The sequence below is a fragment of the Notothenia rossii genome (genome assembly GCF_949606895.1).
Source record: "Notothenia rossii genome assembly, chromosome: 9".
NCBI lineage: Eukaryota > Metazoa > Chordata > Actinopteri > Perciformes > Nototheniidae > Notothenia > Notothenia rossii.
The window spans coordinates 14,222,337-14,250,180 of record NC_136907.1 but is presented as its reverse complement, the minus strand read 5'-3'; the positions used below and the strand labels follow the sequence as shown (position 1 = coordinate 14,250,180).

The 27,844-nt window shown below is 39.8% G+C and overlaps 1 long non-coding RNA gene across 1 annotated transcript in view; it reads left to right on the top strand.

Annotated features, from left to right (window-relative positions):
- The first annotated feature begins 12,512 nt into the window (after positions 1–12,512).
- The window catches only part of LOC307018105, an 88,448-nt gene continuing 73,116 nt past the window's right edge, over positions 12,513–27,844 (top strand). Inside the window, exon 1 of the long non-coding RNA XR_013802330.1 lies at positions 12,513–12,742. This is a non-coding gene — a long non-coding RNA (uncharacterized lncRNA). The remainder of the gene's footprint in view (positions 12,743–27,844) is intronic.

Sequence of the window (27,844 nt, the reverse complement as noted above, 5' to 3'; positions counted from 1 at the left end):
ATATTCACACATGCACACATACAAACACACAAAAAAGACCAATGACTGTCTATACACTATACCAGTGGTCACCAACCTTTTTAAGCCCAAGATCGCAGACCTCGGCCTAGGTGAAAGGCGAGATCTACCTATTGCAGAATTGAGTGAAAAGACGGCCCAGGCAATGCTTCCAATTTGAGGCCTTTTATATAGGCTAATTGCATCTGAATTACTGTTACAATGAAGGCTCCATAATCAGCTCACGGCATATAGGCAGGGGTAAAGTGCTATTGGGGGGCGGACCTCACCTCCTCTAGGGGGGTCCGGGGGGATGCTCCCCCGGGAAGATTTTTTTTTAAATATTGAAGTCGAAAGCATCAATCTGGTGCACTTTGAGAGCAACATGAAGAGTTCTATGGATACCTCTCTCAGCACCCATATGAAACAGAACTGTAAACAGATTTTCTTTTTCTTTATGGATATTTTACAAATCACTCCCCTTTTAAACTGTATTCTTGTTTTACTGACATACTGTATAGTAGGCTATTTCATACCTGTTTTTCATGTATTCTCTTATTGTTTGTATAACTATAATGATCATATGAAGGTGTGCCGCGGAAATAATCTTTTGAATAATTTGTGACAAAACCGTTCTAAACACTCAGAGATTCCTTTAGCTCACCTGAGCCCCTCAGTCTGACAGGAGACGATTCTCCTCCAGCTTGTTGTGGTAACAGCTCCTTATGCCCGTTAGTTAGTTAGTGCAGCTAGCTAACCAGATGCTAACATCACGGTCCCCGCTAGCACCGGTCCCTCTCTCTCCCTCTCTCCGTCCCTCTCTCCCTCTCTCTATCACACTAAATGCGCTATTGCCACACACACAGAGCCGAGCTTGAATGACGCAAGCACACGTGTATTTCCATGCAACTCTCTGATTGGTGTGGTGTCTTGCCTCTGTTGCGTTCAGTGAACACGGCAAATTACAGTCCTGCCGTTGTCTCTTGTGTCATGATGAGGTTCACGTAAAGCACGGTTAATGTATTATATTATTGAGGTGTCTCAAATATACGTTAATCAAGTGGCACCTGCTAACGGGGTGGTGGATGATAGGTTTACATCTAAAAACGTATTTTTCAAACATTATTTTAATTTAATTTTTCTTTCTTTTGTTACTTTTTTTTTTAACGGTCTGCGATCTACCCGCACCACACTCGCGATCGACCGGTCGATCGCGATCGACTGGTTGGCGACCACTGCACTATACTATAGGCTATGTTAACCTTTTTAAACTAGTAGGCTAAATTACATGATAAATCATCAACTCACACCTCTTTCACAAAACACCTGCAACAAATTTCTAATCCAAGTAATTAACGAATCATGAGGGACCTGACAGGCTATATAAGGTCCAGGCACACCTGTGATTTAAATCTCAACAACGAAAAACATATTGAGTGACCACATGAAACAAATTGAGTCATGAAACCCGCTGTAGCATGTGTCTTACGGCAGTGGCAAAAACTTCTGACCAACAACAGGAATCAGGAGAGACGCCGAACCCAGCGCTGGAAAGCGAGAATGCGCAAAGTCATCCTGCTTCATCTTGAGGTATTTGAGTGTTCGATTACAATTGTTTTAAATAGATGAAAAATAAATGGCTTTTTTCATTGGAATACAACAATGGATTAATTTGTTATGACAGAATATGTATGTGCAGTTTCGTTTGATGGATAAAGGTATTGCTCTGTACATTTTATTCTTCCTGCAGGTTCAACACCCACACTCATACAAAAGTTTGAACAGCAGTGTCCCGGTGCTGGAGCTGTACTTCGGAGATAGGTGCGGTGCCTGCTGAAGGACTTCAGGATGAGCCGAGACTCCCTGGAGGCCTTGATGCGGTGTCTGGGGCCTGAGAGGAGACAGGCCTGGGGACACCACATGACTGTATTGAAAACTGTGTACTGGCTGGTACACGGTTTGTCATACAGTGTGGTGTCCCGGGCCTTTCAGGTACCCCTCTCCACGGTCCACAGACTGGTCCACCAGGGAGTGGAGGACATCGCTGCTCTCAGGCAGTCTGTGATCAGGCTGCTTGCTGGTCCAGAGCTGGAGGAGGTCGGGCAGGGCTTCCAGCGGTTGGCCGATAGCCCGGAATTTAGTTAATGTGTGGGTGCCATTGATGGGTGCCACCATTAGAATAAAGACCCCACCCGGACACAGTGGCCAGGACTACATAAATCGGAAGCTCTTTCCTTCCATACACCTGCAGGCTGTATGCGATGGGAAGGGTAAATTCCTACAAACATTCGTAGGATTTCCGGGCTCAGTGCACGACGGCCGTGTCCTAAAAAACAGTACCTTATAAAAAGAGGCTCTGTACCCTCCCCCAGGGTACTTTATTGTGGGAGATGGTGGCTATCCATGCATTGTACACCCCATAACGGTCGTAACCCCGTATCGGGAGCCACTACAGGGGAGGGTACAGAGCCGCTTCAACGGCTGCCATGCCAAAGCGCGCAGCATCATTGAGCGTGCTTTTGGGATACTGAAGGGGCGATGGAGGTGCCTCCTGTCGAAGGCCTTGGAGGTGAACCACACCTTTGTCCCTGCTGTGGTATCTGCCTGCTGTGTACTGCACAATCTCAGCATTAATGCAGACTAGGGGTTTCACAACTACCAATATTTACTAGTCGACACATTTTTCAAAATAGTAGTCGACTAGTCGTTACGTCATAATAAAGACACACAAAGAGAGGTGTACAACTGTATTTTATATTGGAACTCATACAGTAACATTAAACACTGCATTTTAATTTGTGTTACATGGCTGAGTAAATAACAAACAGTAACTGGACTCACCAAAATCGACAGCAAAAAACTCTTGTTTACATAAATGCCACGTAAATCCAGTGCGCAACACTTTATTCGCTGTCCTTCACGATAACGTCCACCTTTCCATATTTTTGGTTTGGTTTGAACACCAACGCATCGACATGTGAGGGAAGGAGGCTTGACCGCTTTCGGGTGACAGTGTTGCCTGACAGGGAAAAAACCCTCTCACTCGGGGTGCTTGTGGCTGGAATAGCCAGGTAGCTCCTCGAAAGCGGGGGAAGCGGTGCACGTTTTCTGCCCACCACTCCAGTGGATTATCCATTGTGGGGATATGCGGTGTCCGCTGGCAGTAATCCCGTAGCTCATCATCCGCATCACTGTTGACCCGTGTTTTCTTGCTGTTCGTTTGCCTCTGTTCAGTGCTGACGCCGGTCCGTTGCTCACTGTTGCTAGCATTACTGCTAGTGCTAGCTGTCGGCAGCGGGTGTCTCATCTTCAGTTGGTTGCGCATAGCAGATGCATTTGTATTGAACTTCAGTACAGCTGTACACAACTGACACTTCACTGTGGAGTTGGTTACATCTTCGTTGAAGTACTGCCATACATAAGAATGTCGGACGTGTTTTGGAGCATTTTGCAGCACCTCGTTTACCTCAATTTTTTTCACGACTAGTCGACTAGGGCCTACAGCACCGACTAGTGGTAAAGGTAGTCGACTAGTCGACTAGTCGATTAGTCGGTGAAACCCCTACTGCAGACATGACTGAACTGTTGGAGGAGGAGGAGGAGGAGCAGCAGCAGCAGCAGGAGGGGGTAGAATGGTCTCCACCTCGTCCTGTGAGGGGGGAGCGAGGTGGACAGGGCCGGAGAGACAGACTGGCAGACCAAATCTTGGCTCCTGACCACAACCCGGTCCAGCTGAACGACCACGATTATTGTTGAGAGGATTTTTATTTATGGCCAGTTTTTTTGTTACCCATTTGTTTTCTTCACCGATGAAAAATGCATTTACTGGCCAGATGCATTACTCAGTTCTTTTGTTCGTCCATTTATATGCCTTATTTCCAATTTCACCTTGATCAAGTTTATTTAGAGCAAAGGACTTTACAGACCCATATCTTTATTACAAATTGTATGTGAAATAGCCCATCACACAATCTCTTGAAAGTGTTACGTTTAGTGTTGAAATTTTGTCATGTTCAGTGATAAAATATTGTTATGCTTTGACTGAACTTGAAAAGAAAGAAGAGACATGTGTTAGCAATTTTACTTATGTAGTGTTTGAGCTACATGCAGTAACTTGCCTCAATGTTAATGTATATATTATTTATAATAAAACATCCCTGATATTGCATTTGGATACTTTACACACGGTTGGTTTATGCGCAGAATTATTTGAGGTGGAGATTTAAAAACGGAAATCAGTGGCCATGGCTTCCTGTATGACTATAGACAGTTATGCCTTGGGTTGCAAAAAGACTTTAAAAACGTTGGCTTTTCAGTCAGGTCACAATCATAAAATGTATATTCAGCTTTGTATAAAATAAATATCTTCTTGTATCTTCAGTAAACATGTGTGTTTCTGTATGTCTAATTGTAAAGAAGGCTTCATGCTTGATGTAACCCTTGTATGGTGTTCGGGTCTGTGGGACCCGTTTATTATTTTTCGAAAGAAAATTGATAATTTATTTTTCTCTAACTCACTAATGGCCTTGGCTCTGCATGTCTCCCTTGAAAAAGAGATCAATGATCTCAATGGGATTTCACCTGGATAAATAAAGGATTTGAATTTAATTTTCTGTGAAGAACAGATATCAGAACACATTTTCAGTGACCACCCACTGTACCCCCCCCTACACATTTATATTACATACAGGGTGTTCGGGTCCACCAGACCCACAAACACTGGCTGAATAACAGAAATATGAACACACCACACAAGAGTTAAGGTCAAACTGAAATATGTTTACTAAATGTTGTAACATATATAAATAAAGAATAAGTGAACACATCCAAAGTGGTTTTCCCTCTATTTCCGTAACATTGCTGCGTGCATGCAACAGATTGGGGTCTTCCATCTGGGCGGTCCCGAACTGGCCCTTCAAACTTGGAAGCAATTCGACTTTACCCTCCTCATCACCTGTGCTTAGGTCTCCCGGGAAAGCAACAAAAGGGTTATCATTTGCCTCGTCTGCACTGGAAGATTGGTTGCCTCTCTGCTCCTCCGGCACAGCACACACAACTTTGGGGGACTGCTGAGGAGACTTACCCTGGGTGGCAATTTTTCCTTTCTCTCACTTTTCTTTGGCACGCTTGGGCTTTTTGGGACTCATCTCCTTCTGGTGCCGCAGGCGCTTGTATAGTGGGCAGTCTCGCCCCACCAAGACTGGGACTGGTAGGGAAGGAACCACCCCCACTTTCAGCTCACAGCTGCCTTTAACTGTGGTAAGGTGGATGAGGCAAGTGGGGTATAATTTAGTGTCCCCATGGACACAGGAGACGGGCACAGTCTCTTCAGATGGCAAATGGTCGAGGAGGTGGGGTTGAATTAGGGACACCACACTTCCTGAGTCCACTAGCGCCTCTGCATATTTTCCATTTACCTTGACCGGTATCATTTGAGCCAGGGAGCTTTCCTGTACCCAGCAAGAGTCAAGAAGGTGGCAGGGCCTTGCACCAGATGAGTTGGCGGTCGGCATTAGCTCATCCTTCCCTGGGCAGTCCCGGGCAATGTGGCCTGTCTCCCCACACTGGTAGCAACGCGGTTGGCCCTCTGGCAGGTAGGACTGTCGTTGCCTTACCTCTTCTGGTTCCCATCGCGGTTCTCGGGCCCGTCTAGTCCGTGATGCTTCCCCACTGACTTTCCGGCCTCACTCGGTGTCTGGTCGTGTGGACTTAAGCAGGTCCGCTGTGACCATGTGGCTCTCCGCTACGTTAACCAACTCATCCAGACTGGCTGGATTCTGCTGGCTTGCCATTTTCTTGGTCTCATAGGGCAGAGACCGAATATATTTGTCCATCATTATCCTCTCTAAAACACTCAACTTTTCGGGGTTGCATGTCAGCCATGCTCTGGTTACCCGGCCTAGGTCATACATCTGGGCCCTGGCTGACAACTCTGGCTTGTATTTCCAGTCATGGAACCGCTGGGCTCTTGCTGCTAAGCTGTAGCCATACCACGCCAGGATTTCCCTCTTCAAGACGACGTAATCCTTTGCTTGGTCAGGAGGGAGGTCGAAGTAAGCTTGCTGTGCCGGGCCCAGGAGGAATGGTCCAACCAGATCAGCCCAGGAGTCCCTTGGCCAGCCCTCTCTTTCAGCTGTGCGCTCAAAGGCTGTTAAGTAGGCCTCTATCTCATCACTCTCCGTCATTTTGGGGATGAATCGACCTGGGTTAGGCTGCACGGTTGCTTCCCTCTGGATAGGAGAGGCTGGTGTTAGGCATTTTTAGACCTTCACATGGAGAAGCGCATTCTGTTTCTGCTGCTCCTGTATCATCTGTCGTTGCAGAGTCTGCTGCTCAGTGGAAATACGCACCATCCTCCATCTTGAAAACGACTACAACACCACCACTAGAGTCCTTATGCCCGCATTCTCCACCAGTGTAACAGGACTGGGCAGATAAAGAGAAAAGTGGTAGTGTAGCAATCAAGACAGAGGCAGTGTTCGAGTCCAAAAAATAGGCTTTATTGCTGTTAAACTCAAAAATACCTTTAACTATACAAAGGCTAACGTAGCCGGGCCGCTAACCGACTTACCAGCTTACAAAATGTTTCCTCACGCTGGGAGTCTCCTGCTCCCTCCATGTGCCACACACAACTGAGCAACTCTTCTTCTTCTTCTTCTTCTTCTTCTTTAGTGTTTATTGGCGGTTGGCAAACCAAATTTTAGTTGCATTACCGCCACCAACTGGACTGGAGTATGGACAAGAGACTATGCAGAAAACAATAAACAAAATAAAACAAACAAAAAACAACAAAATAAATAAAACCAAAACTCTAGATTATTTTAAATGTATCAATTTCTCTAAGAAACGTAATAAGCTCACAATACATATTGTCTGATGTTTTCCCTAACAGCCCTGATAGCGAAAAGTAAATGTATTTTGCTTTCTTCAGTGTTTGGAAAAGCACATTTCTCTGAATACTATATTTCCTGCAATGCAGCAAAACATGTTCAACCGTTTCTGGCTGGCTACAGTGTGTAAACTTTCCGGTTGGATGCTTTCCTATTACCCTTAATGTATGATTGAGACCTGTGTGACCTATTCTCATCCGAGAAATGACATTTTCCTCCCTTCTTTTAAACCCCACCTTCCTTCCATCACCCACATACCTTTGAATGTTATAAAGATGTCTTCCTGTGTCACTAAGGTGCCAATGATCTTGCCATGTTGTTTGCGCATATATATGTATGAATGTTTTAACCTCCGCTTTGCTGAGCGGAACTTCAATGTCTATATTCGAGTGTTTGTTTGTCCAGAATATCCACCTGTTCATTACCCTCCACACCAACATGAGCAGGAACCCAGATGAAACGAGTTGCTATGCCTTTGATTTGCATTTTATACAAAATTAGAAATATTTCATTTATTATGTCCATTCTAAATGAAGATCTGCCTGATCGTATACTCGATAAAGCTGAATAGCTGTCAGATGCAATTACAGTATTATGTATTCCTTTCTCCTCTATCCATTCCAATGCCAATACCAATGCCAACAACTCTGTGGTGTATACTGACACATTGTCTGTTACCCTTTTCTTTATATGTGAATTACTCACTGGGATATAAACTGCTGCCCCAGCACGCCCTGTCTCTGGATCTTTGGAGCCATCTGTAAATATGATTGTTGAGTCTGAGTGATATCTTGCAAAATAATTCTGGACTATGCGCCATACTGGTATTTCTTTCTTTTCCTTCAACTCTTTTTGTATATTGAGGTCTACACTTGGCAATGGGAATAACCAGAGTGGAATGGACGAGATTGCAACTGTGGGGCAATACTGTATTTGATTCAATCCTATACTTGCCGCTTTCACATCACCAATCCATCCGAAACTTGTTAAATGTGACTCATTGTGCTCCCAGCAGTCTTTCAAAAATACTTTTCGCTGGATGAATTGAGCAACTCTTCTTCTTCTTCTTCTTCTTCTTCTTCTTCTCTTTAATGGCGAATCGCTTCCACTTGGAGCATATATCGCCACCTACTGTTTAGTTATTAAATGATCATACTAAATCCTTGTCCTCAGACCAGTGCTTTTGAGGAATTTGAAGATCAGCTTGTTTGCTTCATTTCTTGATTTACTTTCAAATATTGCCTTGAAATCCATGTCCTTGATGTTGAGTTGTTCCAGTGCAGTTTTCAGAATGAATCTTTGTCTGTTATAGTCCGGGCAGCTAAAAAATACATGATGTATTGTCTCTGGTTGTTGGCAACCATCACAATTGCCATTTGGATGTTTTCCAATCAGATGCAGTGATGAGTTTAGTCCAGAGTGTCCCAATTTTATCCTGCTGTTAATGCTCTGCTCTCTTCTACTACTCCCCCAAGTGCTTCCTGTTCCTACTTCCCTTTGTATCTGATATAAATGTCTTCCTTTGGTGTTACTGTCCCATAGTTTTTGCCATTGTTGCTTGTTAACCACTTTAGTAAAAGATTTGACTTCTGCTCTACTGATGGGTACCATAATTTCAATCTGGTTTGCTTTCAAACCACATTTTGCCAGTTGATCCACTACTTCATTCCCTCTAATGCCCACATGCGCTGGAACCCACACAAATTGAACAACAATTCCCAGATGAACTAACCTAAACATGCTTTGTAAAATTTCATGTAAAATATCCTGACGACATTCTGAAGAGAAGTTGTTTATACTCTCCAGAGCTGCACTGGAGTCAGAGCAAATGACCACTCGCATTGGCTGTATTTCCTCTACCCACTGAAGTGCTAGAGAGATAGCCATCATCTCTACTGTATATACTGCAATGTGATCACTTGTACGCTTTCCCACTTTGACTTTTAACTCAGGAACATAAAATGCACAACTCGTTAGACCATTTTCTGGATTTTTGGATCCATCAGTCAATATTTTGATAAAGTGCCCATATTGTTCATGTAGAACAGTGTTCACATAAGCCTGTACATTGAATTTGTTTTTCATTGAATGTACCCGTTTCAATAGTGATAAATCTACTATAGGTTGAGGTAGCAACCATGGTGGAACAGCTGATAACAACACCGTCGGACTAATATTCCATTCCTTAACTTTGAATTCCTTACATATTTCCGAAACACACAAAAAAAAAACTTTCTTTTTTTATTTTGTTACTTTCCCAACTTGTTTGTACAGTTTGTTTAGTAGGGTGAGTATCTTTATGACCCTGTAGATTTGCCCAGTAATGAACAATTAACTGCTTTCTCCTCAAAGAAATAGGTACTTCTCCGACCTCTACCTGAAGTGCCGACACTGGTGTAGATCTTACTGCCCCACAGCATATCCTTAGTGCTTGTGCCTGGACTCTAACTGAGCAACTCTGTGTCCTTTGTCTCCCTTGAGGGAGTGATTAGCACCAGGTGTGAGGTCTCCACACCTGCTCCCAATACTGTTAATTGGAAGCGGGTGGAGCCAACTATTGGGAATGTAGGTGCCTCCCACTATTCTGCCTCTCAGTTCCTTACACTACTAATTTGCAACAATATATCAATTTAAAGAGAAACAATATGCTACTTGTATTATGTTATAACCTTTTTGGGAAACAAGGTAGATGTTGTTCCTCATGAGTGACATCTTCCAAATTTCACAATGTTTATATTGAACAAATCCGCAGGGGGAGTAATGTTTACCATGTGCACCATCTACTTTAGTATTTTAGCATGATAATATTTGCTGAATAGCACAAAACAACCCCCCCCCCCCATTTCACCTTTCATATGATGCTATCCTTAATTCTGAAATAACTCCAATCATATTTGGATCATATTCCAAGCTGCCTTGTTATATTTCTTTCATCATTCTTTTAAAACATAAAGCAATTATACACATTTACTTAAACTTAATATATTACCAACAGGTATAGATTCTCAAAATGAATCATTGTTAAAATTATTAATTTTGGAACATACTTCTATGCATGCAACTGCTGCTGCTTACGATTCCTCTTTTACAGCCCGTCCACACAGCGGCGTGCGTTGAAAGCTTCACCATTCACTTTGAATGGGGTGACGTCACTTTTCGCCGAACTGCATTGTGGTAAGCGACGCGGAGCTTTGCTGGCGTGACTCGCTGCAAAAGTTGAGCAATGTTCAACTTTTGAAGCCTCGGCAGAAGTGTCAGCCAATCGAATCATATGCCAGTACAAGTTCTAGCCAATCAAACCGCTGCTTGTGTGTCAGGGGCGGGAGATTCATGTGATTGGTTGTTGGTCGAGCTTCAGAGACGCCCGCCGGCAAGCTACAACGCACGCCGCTGTGTGGACGGGCCATTAAAGGTACGTCCACACGGTTCCGTTGCGTGATTCAACGGAGACGCTTCCCATTCACTTTGAATGGGGTGACGTCACGCTTTGCCGAACTGCATTGTGGTTCCGTCGCGTCGCTTTGCCTCAGTTACTTGCTTCGAAAGTTGAGAAAAATTCAACTTTTCAATGTCGACGGAAGCGCCAGCCAATCAAATCATATGCCAGTACAAGCGCTAGCCAATCAAACCGCGTGCTTGTGTGTCCGGGGCGGGAGATTAATGTGATTGGTTGTTGGTTGCACGCCAGACACGCCCACCGGCAAGCTTCAACGCAACAGAATCGTGTGGACGTACCGTTAGGTTTTACTGTTGTGTATGTTTGTGTTTGTTCTCACAAAAGCCTGCACAGTATGGGTACATTGGGGCATATGTTTTTAATCTACATATTAGTGAAAGTGTGGGTGTGTATTCCTATGCATATGAATATCTGTGTATGAACATCTGTGCTCACTAGCGGCTTTAAATAGAAGCCTCAGGTGAGTGTCACAGAAAGCGTGCAGTTCATCATGCACCACCATGTGTGGGGTTCTTACATATCCTGAATTAACATGACACATACAGCATGATGCACACATTCTGGAATCTGACATAATAATATATAATAATTATGCAACAAAAGTGCAATACAACCACAGGGGATTATACAGTATATTATATATTTCTTTCAAATATAGAGCGGGAATACACTGTGAGTATTTTAATGTCAAACAAAAATGTAGAGAAGTGAAAAGGAAACGACAGTACTCGTGATTTTAAAACGCTATCACGCATGCTGAGGATTTGTGACATCACTGGGCTCCATGCCGACCCAGGACAGTCTCCTCTGAACTCAGATCTGTATGACATGTTTTTGTTTAAACTGCATAAAAAGATGTATGTATGAAACATTTCTGCACATCTTAATGTTGAAAAATAACAATTATAGTAAAATAATGCTAATCTGAGCACAATTTGACAGTGTAGATACAGCGTTGGTAAAGTGTTATCCCAGTATTGGTGAGTCAAACAAACCGGCACTTTGAGCCTTTAATCTGTTAAATGGCTAATCTTTCGTCCATAAAAAACATTAGAAAATTACAAAAGTCCAGCTAATTTTTCCCTAATTGTTAATGCAAGGCTTTTCATGACTGCTACATTTTGAATTGTTATTCTAAAGTATTAAGTTAAGATAAGATCAAACAAACTCTAAAGATAAACTACAAAACTGTTTATCTGCAATTTATCTGTTTTATATTTATCTCTTACAGTAATTATAGCTCGGATCCATTTTAGTTTATGAATGGCAGATAAATCAATTTCATTTACAATCCCCATAACTCTAAAGTGCAATTTATTGACAGAGATATTATCAAAATTCAGTTATTTTACATTTGAACACAGACACAAAGAATAGAGAATTATGGGTCCAACTGTCAATTCTATCAGTTTCCAAATGCTGACCAAACTCACAGCAACATGACCTTGCAAACAGAAATATGCAAGATAATACAAATGTTTAAACACAACTAAAATACATAATGGTGGTTTTCTGCACTAGCGTATAAACATCTGGCACGGCATATGTTGTATTGTTTTTTTGGAAATAAAGTTTCGTAAGAAAACTTTCCCCACTTGAGTTTACCTGTGTGCTTTCTTATTGGTTGCAGTGGATGTTTAAAGTGCTCAATAAGTGTGGGCCAGCAGAAGAAATGCATTATTCCCTATGAATGGCAACACTTGAAGGCAACAGAAAGGGGTGATAAAGCTTTACATATTAGAATAACAGCGCAATGTGCAGATGTGTGAGGAATGACAAAAGAGAGCTTTAGAGAGAAGCCTCTGAACACGGCTGATGCTGCATGAAATTGGCTTCAGAAAGATATTGATGCAGCCCTCCAGACTTCAACAATGAAAAGAAGCAAGGCGGAGAATTTGTATGACCATCCAACCAACATTACTGTTGGTTATAAATTGTGTAAAAATCGTCTATTGCCAATTGTATCATTTATTTTTAACCCTGAAAAAACTCAATTGTTATTTACTAGAAATATATTGCCCTAATTGCTTAGATGCAACTCATTTTTGATAGAGTGAACACATCTGAGCATACTTTAGATTTGCCCTCACCGCTACTGTGACACATCCAACGCACCCTTTATCAAAAAGGCGGTCCATTTAAATTGCCACTGAAACGCCCACTCTTAACCTGCAGGGACAACAGGGCCCTGTTGCTCATGTAGCATCTAAACAGCAAGCATTCTGATCATTTTGATATTGGAATAGTTTAAAGTGGAAATACTTGTGTTTGTATACTTATTAGCTTTTGGGCTCAAACACATGAAGCCAGAAGAAGAGTTTTTTTTTGGCAGCTGGGAGATTATTTCCAAAATGATGGCTCTCCCCACGGAGCGACCACTTCACTTCCCCAATTCCAGGTAAGAACCTGCTGCTTAATCGTTTGTTGCTTGATGTTTTTGGCTCTGTATTTAATGGTTAGTGTGTGTGTGTGCTCGTTAAGCTATGAGGCTTATGTTTGTTAGTAAACGTGCTAGTGGTGTCTGATGATTGCTAATTGTTTGCATGTTGGCCTGTGTTGCGAATTTACCTGCAGTGTGTGTTGTGTGTGTTTGTGCGATGCTAGCAAATGTAATTCTTGTTGCCTAGTTGTAGGCCTGCCACAATAAGTACGTTGTCTCTCAATACGCTATAAGGTCAAGACCTCTATCAGTATTGCTGACTTTGATATTGCCTGTAGTTGTTTACATGCGGTTTTCTATGTATTTATGTCTCCAACATTTATCTAACGTGATGCCAGAATAAACTGCAGGGTTCATTTTTTTCAATTTAATTCCAATGTCTTTCTTAATAATGTAAATGTTGCTATTTGAAAATGTGTGCTTGCGTTGCCTATTTTTCTATTTTAGTATTATTAAATCAATGGCATTGAATGTCTTTAATGACAATAGTAAGTTGATATATGTTGTTATGTCACATACCTTATTAGCCTACTGTCTGTTTTGGTTCTTGCATGCGATTATGATGCTTTGTAGCCTATTGATTTAATTGAATTACCTCTAAGATGTTGCATTGTCCTATTTGGGTTTCCTGTTATCTCACCAGTGTTAGTAAAAGGAATATTGTTTTCCAAACATGGCTGTTCCAATTGATGTCCTAAAAATCAATAGGTTTGTTGTTCAGCAGCTATATGGAGAGTGTTTTTGGCAAACTACCTTTTATTGTCTTCTGTCTGTGCTGCTTTACCAATGTTTTGGAGGGACAGACCATTTTTTTTCACTTAGTCTGGCAGATACAGTATGTGGAAATGTTTCAATGCCCTGCCGTTTTTATCCTGACATAAATGTAAGAAAATTGACTAAAATGTTCAACTTTGCCTCCTAATCAACCTCCTAATATAGGTAATCCGTGTTATTCTTTTTGTATTCGTCATGCTGTTACAACATCTGAACCGTATCTATACTTTTTTTGCCATTTTTTGATAGTTATCTGTATCACCAGATTCATAACATAGAGTAATTCAAATTAATTATTTATTATCTTGGCTCACTTCGACTGTTGTTTTATACCAAGTGGAATGATTGGATGTGATGTGTACTTATTGGCTTTTTGCTTTTTGTTTATTATCATTGCTGTATGATGAGGTTAAGAGGTTACTGTATGTGGTATTATTTTTGATATTATGGGCCATTTATTTTGTATGTTTTTTTCCCCAAAAAATATGTCCATATATATTTTGTACCATATCTAAATTTCACACATCTAGTAAAAAAAAACGTACATTTTCATATCGTATTTTCAGACTGTATTGGAATGTTCTTCCTCAACCAAAAATGGTCTCTACCGAAACATACTGTAGTACATACACTGTAGTAAAAAAGTATTATATTAACCTGTTAAGATTGTTTTACCTTCCCTTCTCTAAATAGCCTTTTAACAAATATTTCTTGAGGGTTTTCACAATTCAATTAATAAAAGTGCATTTTTAATCAAATTTCAAAGTTTTCTTTGTAAAATGCATAATACTGATCATATTGATTCCAGAGTTCATGATTGTTGAAATTGAACATACATTAAAGTAAGTATTTTGTTCTCAAGGTTGTATCATATTCCCTCAACCTTATTGCTTAATCTTAACTCATAACATGCCTTATGTTGAAGTGTGCATGTTTGAAGCTACTGACCCAGAATCAGCACTTTTTAGTAACAGGCTGAAATAGAGGGGAATGAGGCTAGAATGCATGATCCAGTGTTTCCCATACATTGATTTATTTGTGGCGGACTGCCACAATTAAATGATTTGTATTTTGTATTTTTTATTTTGGTAGTCTAATGGATAGTGAGGTGGGCTGATGATTGGAAAGTTGCGAGTTCAAATCCCGCCTGGAACACCACTACTAGTGTGCCCTTGAGTAAGGCACTTACTCAGTTACTCCGGGGAGAATGTCCCTGTAATTTGTAATTGTAAGTCGCTTTGGAATAAGGCGTCTGCTAAATGCCTAAATTGTAAATTTATATTTTTGGGACAATAAACCCCACAGCTAAAATTTAGCATAACTAAATAATGCTAGCAAGTAAATGGCTATCATACACGTTTTTGAAGAAGTTTACACAAAACTTAATACTTTGCATAAAACCCCGAAAAATTTTACTTAATTGAAGATAATATTTGTTCGGTAGTGACAATTCTTAAGGTTACACGCCGATTTTCAGATTTTGGAACAGATTTATATCAAAAGTATGGGGTATAGCTACTTGCCATTCAGTCATGAGGGACATGGATGCAGTGTCACTGCCTAGTCAAAAATGCAGGGGTGTGGCTAACAACCAGGCTCAGCCATTGGACTAAAACCCCTTGTTGTCATAGAAGTGGCATGAAAACTGGGGACACGTTTTTTTATTAAAACATTAAACCCACAATAAATCTAAATATTCCAACTTCTGTTTGAATGTAATCATAAAGATCTTCTAATTATACCATTGAACACAATTTAAAAAAATGTTTTAAGTGTTATTTACAGAACATGAAATGTAGATGTCAGGGTTGGGGACAACTACTTCCCAATAGAAAGTACCCTATAAACGATGTTTTTTTAAGCTTACAGTATCACTATCTAATGTAATGCCTTGTGTTTAAATAGACCATAACATATTCTTAGTAAATATCTATGTCTGAATACTTAATTGTTTTGTTAAATAGTTTTTCTTGTCGTGGGACCGCACTTTGTACTAATTCAGTAGAATGCCCCATATATTGATGTATAGTTGATAATTGAAGCTATTGAGCTATGGCCTATGATCTATTCTACAACTACAAGTAGACACTTAAGCATAAGTGCACTTTTTTGGGCTGCTTCACTACCTTTGATTAATCTCAGTGCTTTAAACAAAATGAAAAGTGTAGATGAAAAGAAATATGAAATTGTGATGAGCATTGCTGAGGCAGAGGTCAGAGTGTGTTTCTTTGTGATCAGTCATACTGTCTGATTTAAACTGAAAACACTTTTCTATAGGCTTATCAAGTTCAATTTTGTACGCCTTTCTTCAAAATTACCGTTGATGCCTTTTAAGAGTTTTTGTTCATCATTTATCTCCTTAGTGTTTTGTTCTGAGAAAACCGCATAGAAATACAAAGCTGTGCAGTAGGGGGTCTTTGATATATTGCTCTCTCAAAATAATGTGAGCTCAACATAATATGGTCATTTTGTAGGCTGTAGTTTGTGGTGCTGTGGAACTGGGGCGGTGTTTTTGTTACCTTGTTGTTGAATACAATCATTAATATATTGAGTGGGAAATAATGGAAACACCTAGCCATTTACAACATATGCATTTGGATTTATTGCAGGACAGTTGTGTTAGACTATCGGTTGTATAGATTAAAGTGTCCATCATTAAGTGTTAACCGAGAATAGATAAAGTTTTGTCTACACCACCCAATGTCTGTATACCCTTTTAGTACAACCCTAACATAGTAGGCCCAGTATAACTCAAAACCAAATTACTGAACAGAATTTTTAAGTGGTGCTTCTGGTATAATCTGTGTCAGTGTGTGTTGGTAATGTGTGATTTATAACAGCCCTTACCCCTCTTTACCTACCACATACTGGCTTCTCCCTTTGCTCACTTTAGTTTCTAGTAGGGGGCCCACCTTTCCTAAAGTCAGTCCCAGCTGGTCTGAAAAGGCAGGCACTGGTATAAATGAGAACAGAATTATGCAGAAATAAAAGAAATGTGTATGTGTAGAATAAAAAGATGGCGTATAAAGGTCATACAAACTGTTACTATATTTGCAGCGTTGATTAAATGCTTGATGAAGCCTAATATGTTGACCATGACCAAACCATTTAAGACATCTGTACATGTGTGCATGTAGATAAGCACCACTCTGGGTTGAATGTGTGCTGTGTGCTCACACACCTTTTCTCACAATCACATTTGTTGGCTGTCATATGCAATAAGAGCTAGTGACATTGGGCCAGAGGTGCTATAAGCCATGAGCTCGCTGACAATCCATGTGCAGCAGGGCTGTGTGCTCGTGTCTACTTGTCTGTGCAAATTTGCCATCAACATTTAACATGAAAGGAAATGTCACATGCGTACAGAGCCAACAAGGACATCGTGACACATTTCTTTTTCAGTGGTCACTGAGCGCTGCAGATGCATGGATGTTGTTTAATGGAAAATTCCACCTCACACATTATATTATTGCTGTAAATGTAATTAACTGCATTGCAGGTGCTATATTGTAAACAATTAAGATATCGTGTCATGTCCACTTTGCTACACTTGGCTTTCATTTATCTTTTCTTACTTAATATGAGGTTGTACCATGTATGGCTCAGTTGCTTGCAGTTGTTTTTATTTCAAAGAAATACAATTGAAACAATTTATTTTTCAGTAGCCTGGAAGTGATCAGTTGTAGTTTACTTTTTAATTTCAACATTTGGTCAAGATCACAAAGTAGGAAATTATTAATTAGTTTGATGGAGAGTCGCAAAAATCCTACCTAAACAAATTGGCTAAAATCAATAAAAGATAGAAAGCCAATGTCAGAAAACCTCATTTTCCTCAATGTGGCACTGCTGAAAGATTGTTGTGAAAGCCGCTTTACACACGTGCACACCCACTCATAGATTTAAAGATGCTTTCTGCTGTGAAGCTTTTTATCTCCAAGTAATTTTCCAATTAAAGATTATTCTGTCGCATGGCCATCATTTACTACCGCTGGCTTCTCACTGCAGCATTGTCAAGGTAACAGTACCATATTTTGTGTCAAAGCTGTGTTGGCAAATGTTGAAATGCTGACAAATATAGAATGGATTGTGCAAAAATGTTTTCCCTCCGGTTGTTGCCATTGGTTTCCTTCAATTTGTAATTGGGCGCTAACCCAGCATCACCAGTAGCTTCATCCCTGCAGCCTGCTGCCACAACAATGCTCTTGGCTACATTTCACACTAGGTCATAAAGATCAGTCCATTCAACCGAGGAGAAGGGGGTAGAGCTTAAAATTGGACACACTGACAAATATACTAACACAGCCATTGGAAATACATATTAGAGGCACTTTTTTCTTAGTATATCAAACTCAAGTATCCAATAATTTGTTTGTCTAATTTTGTAACCCTCATCATTCAGTGTTGATTTCACGAGGAATAACAGCGTGTGACAAGTGTGTAATAACAGCTTTTGGAAATTGAGTATGAAAGCCTATCCTTTTCCCTCCATTTTGATTTGCTCTCCAGAAAAATCGACAGGTGTGGATACAATAGCTTTTTGTTTTCCTCTTTTCCCCTTTAGTGACAGTTTAGTTAAATCACACTCCATCATTGCCAATGCTTGTGGCTATGTTTATTAAAGCCACAATCCTCCTCCCCACACCCACTCATCACTACAACCTTTCATTACATCCCCACATTTCCCAAAGTAGATTCAGTGTTGTTGGACGGGATGCAAAGCAGGGTAGTTGCTTACAATTGCGGACAAGTGAACCAAAGCAATGTCAATGAAACAGTTAAAATACATGACAGTCCACAAGTGTGGAAATGTTTTCTCTTCTATGTCACGGTCATGTGGGACTGGCAACCTTCAGACTAATAGCCTAAATGAGGCATAATCACATTAATGTATGCTATGGGTCTTAACACAGGCATTTTTTATTATAATTTACATGGAGAGCATCAATAAATATGTTGACATGGTTTCGCTATCACAATTAATCCAAAATGATGTTTCAAGTGCAACAATATGTATTTGTTTGCCCAGTAAATTTCACAACAGCTGGCCTCATTAGCTCAGTGTGGTGTGTAAGCATGCGTTTGTGCATAATATCTCACAACATATAACTACGTGACGGGGGGTGCACTGCCTCCATGGAGCAATGCTGAATTTAGCATTGTTTGCTCCCTTGGTGCTTTTTAAATATGTCAAGTCCTTTATGAATTTGTCCCAAGCCACTCACAAAAGCAGTGCAAGAAATTACAGACTACATTTGTTTGTCTTTCATGCCAACAAAGCACACATTTGCCATACTAATCTGTGCATATTTAAAACAAACTGCTCAATACAATTTTGTTATTTACTGTTAAGCTTCATTTAATGTTATCACTAATTAATCTTTGTAGGGAGAACAGAGCTGTTGGAAATGCTTTTGAAACGGACCACTAATTCATCATTAGGGTGATCACACAGCCACTAAATATAACCACTGATAAGCCGACTGAATGTACAGTGGGGCAAAAAAGTATTTAGTCAGCCACCAGTTGTGCAAGTTCTCCCACTTAAAAAGATGAGAGGCCTGTAATTTCCATCCTAGGTATACCTCAACTATGAGAGACAAAATGAGAAAAAAGAAATCCAGAAAATCACATTGTCTGATTTTTAAATAATTGATTTGCAAATGATGGTGGAAAATAAGTATTTGGTCAATAACAACATTTCATCTCAATACTTTGTTATATACCCTTTGTTGGCAATGACAGAGAACAAATGTTTTCTGTAAGTCTTCACAAGGTTTTCACACACTGTTGCTGGTATTTTGGCCCATTCCTCCATGCAGATCTCATCTAGAGCAGTGATGTTTTGGGGCTGTCGCTGGGCAACACAGATTTTCAACTCCCCCCAAAGATTTTCTATGGGGTTGAGATCTGGAGACTGGCTAGGCCACTCCAGGACCTTGAAATGCTTCTTAGGAAGCCCCTCCTTCGTTGCCCGGGCGGTGTGTTTGGGATCATTGTCATGCTGAAAGACCCAGCCACGTTTCATCTTCAATGCCCTTGCTGATGGAAGGAGGTTGTCACTCAAAATCTCACGATACATGGCCCCATTCATTCTTTCCTTTACACGGATCAGTCGTCCTGGTCCCTTTGCAGAAAAACAGCCCCAAAGCATGATGTTTCCACCCCCATGTTTCAGAGTAGGTATGGTGTTCTTTGGATGCAACCCAGCATTCTTTCTCCTCCAAACACGTCTAGTTGAGTTTTTACCAAAAAGTTATATTTTGGTTTCATCTGACCATATGACATTCTCCCAATCCTCTTCTGGATCATCTAAATGCTCTCTAGCAAACTTCAGACGGGCCTGGACATGTACTGGCTTAAGCAGGGGGACATGTCTGGCACTGCAGGATTTGAGTCCCTGGCGGCGTAGTGTGTTACTGATGGTAGCCTGTGTTACTTTGGTCCCAGCTCTCTGCAGGTCATTAACTAGGTCCCCCCGTGTGGTTCTGGGATTTTTGCTCACCGTTCTTGTGATCATTTTTACCCCACGGGGTGAGATCTTGCGTGGAGCCCCAGATCGAGGGAGATTATCAGTGGTCTTGTATGTCTTCCATTTTCTAATAATTGCTCCCACGGTTGATTTCTTCACACCGAGCTGCTTACCTATTGCAGATTCAGTCTTCCCAGCCTGGTGCAGGTCTACAATTGTATTTCTGGTGTCCTTTGACAGCTCTTTGGTCTTGGCCATAGTGGAGTTTGGATTGTGACTGTTTGTTTGAGGTTGTGGACAGGTGTCTTTTATACTGATAACGAGTTCAAACAGGTGCCATTAATACAGTTAACAAGTGGAGGACAGAGGAGGCTCTTAAAGAAGAAGTTACAGGTCTGTGAGAGCCAGAAATCTTGTTTGTTTGTAGGTGACCAAATACTTATTTTCCACCATAATTTGCAAATAAATTCTTTAAAAGTCAGACAATGTGATTTTCTGGATTTTCTTTTCTCATTTTGTCTCTCATAGTTGAGGTATACCTAGGATGAAAATTACAGGCCTCTCATCTTTTTAAGTTGGAGAACTTGCACAATTGGTGGCTGACTAAATACTTTTCTGCCCCACTGTAGCTCTAACTGCGGGACACCAATTTGCATTGTGAAAATATGCAACATAAACAACAATACATTTTGTCTATGAAGCATTTACATGTAGGCAATTGATTTGTCAGTCAGTTATTAAGAACATAATATATTGAGTCGTTATATTTTACCAAGACAAAATGGTTGGAGTTGTGTGCAAACAGATGACGTTGTGAACGTTTTACTGTCATATTTTAGTTGCCTTAAAGTCAGTATTTTTTATGTACATTAGAATAAAATGTAACTCTTTTTTAATAAAGGATTTCAATTTATTAAACCAAGCGCAAAACAAGTTCTCTTCATTTGAAAGTCAACGCTTTAATTGTGTCTGCGTGAGTAAGGCAGACCTGAACTTTTTCTCTATTTGTATGCTTCACAAAGCTCCCCATGGGATATTATGAAATATTTAGCAATTAAATGCAGACAATGTCTGACGTAATTTAGAAAAAGTGTTATTATCCTTGTTTTTAAAATGTCAGCAGCTGAGGGAGCATTAAGAGGTCAATGTATTGCATAGTTTGTCTGAACTTACTCTCTACTTCTTCACTTCACTCCTCTCCACTCTATTCTCTCTGATGTATAATAGTTTAACCTGACTGAAAAATGATAAATAGAATAGGCGGGCAAACCTAAAAAAAACAATAGACGAAAACTGAATCTTACAGCCTTCTGTTCATCCACTCTTCCAGGCATGAAATCTTGATTTTTAGCCTAGAGGAGAATTTCTGAAAAGGTAAAAGTTCTGGTTGCTCGATATTTCAACATTCCAATCCCCAGATAAACCGCAGGAAAGGGAAACTTTACTGTATGTTCACTCACAACAAGTAAAACCATACAAAACTCATGATGTAGCACAGGAACCAGTCTCGGAGTGAGAGCCAACAAATCCAAAAGAGTGACCTACTTCTCAATCAGACAATTAGATCTTTTTTTTAAAATTAGCAATATGCATCAAACCTGGTCTGGATATCTAGTTGTATTTGTTTTGCCTAGTCCATAAATGTTCGCGTATATTTTAAAACATATCTTTTCTGTGAATGTTTGCTTTTGAGCTACATGCAAATAGCATTTCACTTCCCTTTTTTAAAACTGAGCTCTTCCAGAATGCATATTTTAAGAAACTCCCTTTTTTGGCTTGTGATGTTCAAGTGTGTTCCCACCAGAGCTTTAATTGTGTTTTCATAGAGATTATGAGCAGTGCTTCGGTGGACAGGATATATTTTGAGAAAAATAAATATGATGTGAGTGTGGAGGGACCAATAGCAAGAAACAACTATTTCAAATACCCTAAATGTTTTAGTTAACGTAAATACTGAGACATACTTTATTTTCATTTCAACAACACACAGTGTGCTATTAAAACGACATTTCGTTGTACTGGCTTACAGGAACAGGACAATATAAAAACTTGCTAAAATTATACATATAAATAAATACTTTAAAGTGACGTGGTGCTGATAAAATTAAGGACAAAAGTGTGCGTTTAAAATATAAAGACTTACTATACATATAAATAAAATAGACATACAATACATCAACACCATGGAGAGAAAAAAGGTTTGCAGCTCGCTCTTGTGCTTCAACAGAAAAAAAGTAATCCCATTTCCCCAAAATGGGTTGCACTCTGGGAAACCTGAAAAGCACATTTTACAGTAGCTATTTTTAACCATGGCGGATTCAATCAAAAGTCTTTTTTTCTATCTATCCATCACCCATTTGTCATCCATTCACCCGATTATCCTGTTTGACTCCAGACCTACACCTCCCCAATCTCAGCACACGCTATGATTTGAAATATATCCGTTGCTAGTCACTAAACTAGCATCTAGATTATGGAGCATGAAAAATGGATTAGAAATACATTTGTAGATAAAAAATAAGGACTATGGCAGGAAGACCGTGCGTAATAATCTTAGAACACATAGCACAAGTTTTTCTAAACTGCCTGTTGGTCATTAGAGCTGAAGTCCACTTGGAGGATTGGGACATCTTGATCGCTCAAAAGGATAAAGGTGCTTTTTGTTTTGTAACTCTATCTCTTCCTCATGTATTATCTCCTTACCCTTTTTAAAATTCAATAGCCAACAACAAGCTTCTGTAATTGGACCCAATGAGGCTAATTGTGCCTCAAAGATAAAGCCCCTTAGCATGTCATTGTTTCTCATGGGGTTTCTAGAACATTGAGAACTAACTTTAGGCACTTTGTCTACTTATCCTTTGCTGTATTATTTGCCATAAAGAGAATACTGACTCACTTAGTAAACATAAATATCTTTAAGTTATACTGCCATTTTGCTCATTGAAATTCTTTCCTCAGTTGTTGCTTGCTACTGTAAAAGCTACTAGAGTATAAAATGGCTCATAGTAGCATTACACAAGATTGTCTTTCCACAGTTCACCTCATTAGTTCTTCCCCTCTCTGTCCCACTCACCTCCAATCTCTGTTATTGCTCTGCACCTTGCCAGTGTTTTTATCTCAAACGCACATTTTTTCATCCGTTTGACAATCTCGCTCCGTCGCGCTCGCTCTCGTTACTCCTCGCTCATAATCCTCTCAAGCAAAATGTTCCTCCTCTGCAGTCAGTTATTCGTTTTATATGATAGGAAGTATCCCTTGTGTTCCGATAAGGGGATAGAAGAGGACAAAGAGTAAGTGGTAGAACCGCCTGGATTTCAGTGTTTCATGATAAATACTTTAATAATGAGCCGATAGGACTGTTTATGTGACAAAATGTTGGCCTCAAACATTTGTGAATATGTTTTATTGTGGTGCTTTCTCTTACAAGCTGAAACAATATTCTCAACGCCTAAAGCTTCACACATAAGACATCTGTACAATTTAAGAAAGAAAACGAGGCGTTTGTCGCAGTGGATAGAGCGTTGGTGTTCGGATCAAGGGAGCACAGGTTCAAACCCCACTGCAGTCAGCATGTCGTTGTGTCCCTGGTCAAGACACTTCACCCCAAATTGCTCCTGTGGGGATTGCCCACAGTATTGAGTATGTAAGTTGCTTTGGATAAAAACGTCTAACAAGTGACATGTAATGTAATGTAATGTAAAAAGTTCAGACACAGAGAGAAAAACCTGGTTCTGACAGGCCAAACAAAATCATTTTGGGAGAGCATATTTCTTTACCTGCCATTTTTTGTGAAATATTGAGGCACCCCCCCACCCCCCTAAAAGCTCAACTTTTCCCTTTTCACATCCCCTTGTGCTGTGGCAATACTGTGTTTCAATATGCCAACAAAGCCTCTGAATTTGAGGTTATGACCACTCCACCACGTATCCATCTGTGGAAAAGAAACAGTGCTGAGGTAGAATATACGTTTGTCCTGGCCTCAAATAACTGGATTAGTTTGCTTTCCTGTGAAAAGCCATATATGTAGGTGACACACATACACAAGTCTTTTTTAATCTCCTTTTTTCACATCTCTCCTCCCTATACTCGTAATATAGAATGTAACCATCTTCATTTTCAAGACAGAGATATAACAATGGGGCACCTGCATTCCTGGGGAGATGAGGGAAGCAGTTTTGTAATTAAGAGCATCCAGAGGTAGTTGTATCTTGTTTCTTCCCTCTTAACAGTCGCTCTCTCATGGTGGCATGCATAATTGCCATGACTGATGGGGTGTGGGCTGGGAATTGATCTTGGAAACCGGTGCGATCCCATTATTCTGCTCCACTTCTGTCTGTCCCCTCTGTACCGCTGTCTGACTATTTTTATACTTTTTCTTATCTCTTGGGATATCTGGCTGTCTACTCCCCCCTCTACAATTTGTTTACACCATGCCCTTTCTATTCAACATATTTTGAACAATGGCGTTGTAAATTACGGTGTCATTTTGGCAGAATTTTTATTGTAAGCCAAAACGCATAAATAACACATTGCAAGAGATACACATTATCCAGGGATTCTGACTTATTGTGCAACAGCAACATTTAAATAAACCTTGAACAGCGTAGGAGAGTTTGTTCAGAGGGATACAATACATCTTCATCTTCCGAACCCTGGGTTACTTTGAGTCATCCCGATAATATTTGCATTAAGAATAACATCTATGGTTTCAAGCCATTGCAGAACCACAGTTTCACACAGTTTCTTATATTCAATGGCGAGAGTGTGTCAATCTCATGGACAAACTGGAAGAACTTTAACTGTGTATCAGATAAAGTTTTGTTTGGAACTGAAAATAAAGTAAAAGACGTACTGTATTCAACCCATGATCCATGTATTTCCCTTTCCACCTGACTGTCTCTTTCCCTTTACTAAGTCTTGACCACTGACATATTTCTCCATTCATCTTCCATCCACTCTCTTTTTCATAATCCACCTTGCCTCTCCATCCAGGATATGTACTCTGCCATGTCTCCCTTGCCTCACTCAGATCTCTCTGTATTGTCCTCAGTCTGTCCTCTCAGTGGTCTATTTTCTGAAACCCTTTGTCCTTCTGTCCACCCGCTCTTTTGCCGCCGAATTACCCAGCATGCTGAGTGCTGCACTTATGCTTTTCCATCCCTCCTACAATAATATTGTTCACCCACTTCAGGCGGTAGAATAACAATGTCCAAATGTCACAGCTAACAGCTTCATTTATTTTATTGTAATAACAGGGATTAAGAAAGTACCTGAAAGCAGTTCTCGTATGAATTTGATAAATCATCTGCATGCAATACATACATAAACTTGTTCTATTTTTTTACTTCCATGAAAAAAGATGCTGTTGCTGCTTTCTCTTCTCTATACCCCTGTTTTTCTTACTTATTCCTTTGTGTATTTTTGGAGGTCATTTAGTAGTCAAAGACAGAAGAAATGTTCAATATTTGACAATATACAGCAGCTAGAGCCGTGGAATAGTCGGTTTCATTCTCAAGCTTTTCAGATGTTGCTAAACAAACACACGCACAGCATCTGTGTTTACACTGGGATCAAGGGATTAAGAATTTCAGAGGTTTCCAAAGAAAAATAAAAAGAGATAATGCAACACTGAGGAATTATTTCCTGAGATGTAATGTCTTTGCCATACTAAGGGGGATGTTATAAAAGTCACCGCCTCCACTTTCCTTTCATTTTCATTCTAGATATTCTTATTTCAAAATAGCCTATACACAAGCTTTTTTTTTGACAAATGCGTCACAAGCTAAAAAAAAACGGCGTTGGCTTTAAAAATAACACAGTCACTTAGCATCAGCTTCAACCCAGCAACCTAGCGACCTCAAAGTAATCTGTACATTATGAAAGAGCCTCTGGGGAGAGGAAAACCAGAGAAACTAAATTCTGCATGGTGTAGGAATAGGAGTGTTGCGCTCTGAGACAAGCAACATGTTTCTTGGGAAAAGATAAAATATACTTTTAGGATACCAGCTCAGAATTGTGTACAGAATCTAAATCTGGAGGGAGGGAGAAGTATTTCACACATACAAGGATTTCATTCACAGTGTCTTTTATTTTCTCTTTTTCCATTGGATATATCTAACCCCATTGTGTGCCCTCAGCTCTGCAGTTGGTGTTATCATGTACACATTACAACTGTCACTCTTCAGCAAAAGTGAATTAAGAATATATTCAAATCAATTTCTCTGATTTGGTTAATTGGTATCATTTCCGTAGGGCAGTTTTTTTAAAATGAAATTCAGCTTCAATTTTTTTTTTTTTTATTTCAAACTCCATGATGAGTATATTGTTGCTGAAAGTGACTTCGAGGGGCTATATCGCAACAATTTTTAATAATAACAAGATCACTTGACACTTTGAAAACAATACGGGTTCACTGATGGAAATAAAGTCCTATAAAAGTTAAACAACAGTGAATACTGATTTTATGATCGCCAGACACACATTTAGATTTGTGCTTCTGTTTGCCGAGATAAACAACTGATTTTAAAAAGATGGCTAGAATGTTTTGTGAGGTTAATAAACAGTTGTCTGTGAGAGCGTGTTTATAGGAGGGATTTGGGGGATTAATATAAAATCTGCTCCGTCAGACGTCCATTCACCAACAGAAACACTTTAATTAAAGCAGCTTTTCTTTCAGATGGAGAAGTCTTACCCAAAGATTATTGTGTTGATTTTAACTTTAGCTCACGAGAGGAGCCTTTCCCTGTAATGTCCATATGCCTCAAATCCAGGATGTGGATGTGTCACTGCATTCAGGGTATGACTTCTGTATCAAAAGAGGTGAGAAGATTATCTTTAAAACCGTGGTGACAATGTTCCCTTAACTGTGTGGAGAAGGTCAGTGCACAGTTTGTCATCAGCAGGGTTGACCCCTGAGTCAAGGTGTTTGTGCCCTCGCTCCTCACAGCTGCTCTGCAACACAACTGGTGGATCCTTCCAGCTAATTAAAAGAAACTGCAGGTCAGGCTTTTACTTGATTTATTTGCTTCTGCGCAGACTATTGCATCAACATCTATTTCTATTGTATCTATGTTACTTCTCCTGGGTATAAGGTGCATTATTTTTGTCTAAGTCAGATGGATGTTGTGATTGACAGGCATTTGCATGGATATCATTTCTGCAAAATAGGAAAATGTGACTTTTTTTGATTGATTGATACATTTTATTTTGAACAAGTAAAATTACAAAAACAAAACAAATGCATGTTGCAGTGCATAGTCATGTAGTAAAAAAAATAAAAATAACAAAACAAAAAAGGCCATTTACAACAACAGCATTAGCAACATAAACAGTGCCACATCTAATGTTCGAAAAGGAGTGAGAAGAAGTAGAACTTATTTAATCTCACCCCCTTGTCCCGAAATGATTTATTTATAATTTGTAATCTGCAATAATTATCATTTTTATGCATTATTGTTGATATTGTTAGTATTATTAATCAATATTAATAATTAATTATCTGTTGATTGACATACAGTATATACATACACATACATACACTGATATAAACATATGCACACATACATATACACACCTACATACTCACACATATACACATACTGTACACATAGTCAAACACCTTCCCCATCCCTGTATCTCGAGAAAATAATTTCTCTGTATTTCCTCTTGAACTGGTTAATGTCTGGACATCGCTTTAGCTCCACATTCACACTGTTCCATATTCTCACTCCACAGGCTGAGATACAAAAAGTTCTTCTGGTTGTACGGACCCTATGAATTTCAAATTGAAATTGTCTCCTTGAACTATATCCCCCCAC